The sequence below is a fragment of the Oncorhynchus masou genome, chromosome 14 (genome assembly GCF_036934945.1).
Source record: "Oncorhynchus masou masou isolate Uvic2021 chromosome 14, UVic_Omas_1.1, whole genome shotgun sequence".
Lineage (NCBI taxonomy): Eukaryota > Metazoa > Chordata > Actinopteri > Salmoniformes > Salmonidae > Oncorhynchus > Oncorhynchus masou.
The window spans coordinates 27834821-27840083 of NC_088225.1; positions in this window are offsets into that span (position 1 = coordinate 27834821).

Sequence of the window (5263 nt, forward strand, 5' to 3'; positions counted from 1 at the left end):
ACAGTGGCCCACTGCCATTCTAACACAACCCTGTATATACACAGTGGCCCACTGCCATTCTAACACAACCCTGTATATACACAGTGGCCCACTGCCATTCTAACACAACCCTGTATATACACAGTGGCCCACTGCCATTCTAACACAACCCCGTATATACACAGTGGCCCACTGCCATTCTAACACAGCTGTCTCTGTGTCTGTCTGTCCATCTGTCTGTCTGTCCTCTCAGTGAGTGAGGCCCCCAAGGAGGTCCAAGTGAGAAAGTACCTTCCATCCTCTCACTACCTGGAGGAGAAGACTGACGAGCAGAAGAAAGATGAGGTGTGTGTGTGTGTGATATCATGTTGATATCATGTTAAATGAGGGATATGGGTACTCACCACTAGTCAGTAGTGGGACTATAGTGTGTTAACCACTAGTCAGTAGTGGGACTATAATGTTTTAACCATCTGTCTTGGTACTCAGCACTAGTCAGTAGTGGGACTATAGTGTGTTAACCATATGTCTTGGTACTCAGCACTAGTCAGTAGTGGGACTATAGTGTGTTAACCATCTGTCTTGGTACTCACCACTAGTCAGTAGTGGGACTATAGTGTGTTAACCATCTGTCTTGGTACTCACCACTAGTCAGTAGTGGGACTATAGTGTGTTAACCATCTGTCTTGGTACTCACCACTAGTCAGTAGTGGGACTATAGTGTGTTAACCATCTGTCTTGGTACTCACCACTAGTCAGTAGTGGGACTATAGTGTGTTAACCATCTGTCTTTACTCACCACTAGTCAGTAGTGGGACTATAGTGTGTTAACCATCTGTCTTGGTACTCAGCACTAGTCAGTAGTGGGACTATAGTGTGTTAACCATCTGTCTTGGTACTCACCACTAGTCAGTAGTGAGACTATAGTGTGTTAACCACTAGTCAGTAGTGGGACTATAATGTTTTAACCATCTGTCTTGGTACTCACCACTAGTCAGTAGTGAGACTATAGTGTGTTAACCACTAGTCAGTAGTGGGACTATAATGTTTTAACCATCTGTCTTGGTACTCAGCACTAGTCAGTAGTGGGACTATAGTGTGTTAACCATCTGTCTTGGTACTCACCACTAGTCAGTAGTGGGACTATAGTGTGTTAACCATCTGTCTTGGTACTCACCACTAGTCAGTAGTGGGACTATAGTGTGTTAACCATCTGTCTTGGTACTCAGCACTAGTCAGTAGTGGGACTATAGTGTGTTAACCATCTGTCTTGGTACTCACCACTAGTCAGTAGTGGGACTATAATGTTTTAACCATCTGTCTTGGTACTCACCACTAGTCAGTAGTGAGACTATAGTGTGTTAACCACTAGTCAGTAGTGGGACTATAATGTTTTAACCATCTGTCTTGGTACTCAGCACTAGTCAGTAGTGGGACTATAGTGTGTTAACCATCTGTCTTGGTACTCACCACTAGTCAGTAGTGGGACTATAGTGTGTTAACCATCTGTCTTGGTACTCAGCACTAGTCAGTAGTGGGACTATAGTGTGTTAACCACTAGTCAGTAGTGGGACTATAGTGTGTCAACCATCTGTCTTGGTACTCACCACTAGTCAGTAGTGGAACTATAGTGTGTTAACCATCTGTCTTGGTACTCTGCACTAGTCAGTAGTGGGACTATAGTGTGTTAACCACTAGTCAGTAGTGGGACTATAGTGTGTTAACCATCTGTCTTGGTACTCAGCACTAGTCAGTAGTGGGACTATAGTGTGTTAACCACTAGTCAGTAGTGGGACTATAGTGTGTCAACCATCTGTCTTGGTACTCACCACTAGTCAGTAGTGGGACTATAGTGTGTTAACCACTAGTCAGTAGTGGGACTATAGTGTGTTAACCACTAGTCAGTAGTGGGACTATAGTGTGTTAACCATCTGTCTTGGTACTCACCACTAGTCAGTAGTGGGACTATAGTGTGTTAACCACTAGTCAGTAGTGGGACTATAGTGTGTTAACCACCTGTCTTGGTACTCACCACTAGTCAGTAGTGGGACTATAGTGTGTTAACCACTAGTCAGTAGTGGGACTATAGTGTGTTAACCACTAGTCAGTAGTGGGACTATAGTGTGTTAACCATCTGTCTTGGTACTCACCACTAGTCAGTAGTGGGACTATAGTGTGTCAACCATCTGTCTTGGTACTCACCACTAGTCAGTAGTGGGACTATAGTGTGTTAACCATCTGTCTTGGTACTCACCACTAGTCAGTAGTGGGACTATAGTGTGTCAACCATCTGTCTTGGTACTCACCACTAGTCAGTAGTGGGACTATAGTGTGTCAACCATCTGTCTGTACTACAGCTGTTGAGTGCCATGATAGGCAAGCTGGGGAACATGGACGACAACCCTCTACCACAGGAGTCCTTCCAGGGAGTAGAAGACGATGAGTGGGTGAGTGACACACACACACAAACACAAATGTACACACACACACACACACACACTTACCCATGCTCTTGTGTCTTTCAGGGTGACTAGTGTGTGTTGCCTTGCGGACCAATCAGGGTCCAGCAGTAGCCAAGGGCCTGTTGGACTGAAACGTGTCATTCCTGTGTGCCACTGATGTGTCCTATGTCAAAAGAACATCTCTCAAACGCATAACATTAACCTGTCATGAGGGTTGTAAAATTCTGTCAACAAAATGTCTAGGTTTTCCAGAAATACCAATTGGAGAATTCTTGGATTTCCTGCTTGTTTTCCTGGGAATTTTAGGGAAAGTTACCAGACTTTTGCAGCCCTACCTCCCATATCCTCGTATCATCCTCTAATACTCTGAGTACGTAGATGTTGCCTCTAACCATTGACTGAATCAGGATCAGATATGTTTTCCTCCCCATAATGTTTAAAGGTAGGACCGGGGTTTGGGAATCTGATCCTAGGTCTGTTGTTAAAGGCAACCTCACCCCAATTTGACCTTTGACTTGCAGCTGCCTTGTACTGTAAATAGCTAACATTCCTACCAGGCTAGATAGTTAAATGACTCCCAACACTCCCTTACAACCCAGCCCTTACCGCCATACTGGATGGACACCTGTGTGTCTGTCACCACTCACCCTAAACCTGTGTATCTTACACCTGTGTGTCTGTCACCACTCCTAACCTTACACCTGTGTGTCTGTCACCACTCCTAACCTTACACCTGTGTGTCTGTCACCACTGTCCTAACCTTACACCTGTGTGTCTGTCACCACTCCTAACCTTACACCTGTGTGTCTGTCACCACTCCTAACCTTACACCTGTGTGTCTGTCACCACTCCTAACCTTACACCTGTGTCATAATAATAATGACTAGACCACTGCTTGCTTTTTTATGGGCCAATATGAACCATAGTCCATAATCTTCAGTAACTATGAAAAAGTCAAACGCATGTTCCTGAATACAGTATCTATGGTCTTCCAGATTTACCACCTCCTATGCATCACTATACATTAACACACACACACACACACACACAAAGACTCACACTCCACCTGGATATCCCATCTGGTATCCCCATACGGCCTCAACAAGCACACAGCAAACACACACAGACAGGGTACAACAGGGTAAACAGCCTTCAGGTTAAAGCATGGCTGGCTTCTATTGATAGGAATAGAATATTGTTTTGTTGTTTAGGTAGCTTCATTCTCTGGCCAGTGATAAAGACCTACTAACAGTCCTGTACCACTCCAGGGTCGTGTTCATTAATCACCAAACGGGCAAAAACAACCTCAAACAGGGAGGGATTACCTGGATTTTCGTTTTCCGTTGCAAAGCATTTCAAAACGTTTTCCGTTGCGTGCCGTAATGAACGTGACCCAGGTGCATATCTTAGTTCAGCCAGCAGATCTTGGGAGATAGTTTATAGCATCGGGGCTGCGCTCTGTTTTGTGTGTGACGTTCTTCCATGTGGGTGTCATGTATTGACAAGCCAACCCCCCCCCGTGGGAGTTATACAGGAGTGTGTCTGTGGATCTCTGGGGTTGTAATGTGGTGGGAAGTAGCTGTACCTTTCTTTCTACATTGATAGACTGTAGAACTGGAATTCCTGTACCTCATATGTTAACACTTCGTCTTAAGACTGTTATTGAAGTATTCCTCACTAAAGGAGCTCATTCTTTTATTATACTGTTGTTACCTTTTCTTAATAACTTACAGTATTATTGCTATATGATGCAATCACAGCAGCCATGATCAAGACTAGTACAGCACACGGCAATACTTTTAATAGGCTGATCCAAGTCTGATCGAACCAATCATGTTGTTTACAATGACAGAAAGACTGGAACCAACCAAGCATTCTTGAATAGTAGTCAGACTCACTGAGTTTACACAGGCAGTCCAATTCTGTCGTGTTTCTTTAATTGGTCTTTAAACCAATCAGATAAGAGCTTTTTGCCAGTACTTGGGCAAAATATCAGAATTGGGCTGCCTGTGTAAACGCAGCCATTGTGGAGTACTTGAAAAGTGAACAGACACCAATGCATTGACTGTAGGGCCTAGATATTGTTGGTGCCAGTGATTGTGTGTTTGTCATGTGTTTTGTGCCTGCAATCTCTCAGATGTCTTACATTGTTCTTTGGGAAATTAACAAAAAGAAACATCTCTTTTATACTTTGAATAAAGCATTATTTCTCTGTCCGTCTTATGAATAATGGTTTTGTGGGAATGTTCATGTTGCCTTGCAATAAACAACTGTTTGAACCTTGTACACCTGCCATTTCCTTGTCTTTCAATGTGTTGCTTAAAACAAAAGTATGTTTACAGGGGAATGTTTGTTAATCTCAAAGAGAAAGGGGTGAACTAGTGAATGTACTCATGATGTTGCCAGGGATTCCGACTCGACCTGTAGTGGCGCTCCCCTATAAACTGCCACTGGCACAGGAGAGAGCTGTCCGTCACACGTCCACAAGAATCAGCCCTCCAAACATTACTCTTTTGGGGTGAAGTTCCATTTATTGCATATATAAATGGCTCCAAAACACATATTCCTGTAGAAAAGGGTACAGAGAGATGGACTCTATAAGCTGTATCTGTGATACGGTAATAACTATGTGCTCTCTTCTCACCTGATAACCCTTCCTGGTCACCTGTGCTAATTATATACACACGTGACCCATGACCCCAACATATAGTGCCCTCTAGTGTACAAAACAAGTATAAATGACCCTTGACAGATACCAGACACACAACTCATAAACAGGCCAAAGTGGCTCGTACACTACCGTTACGCTTGTTTACACTGAG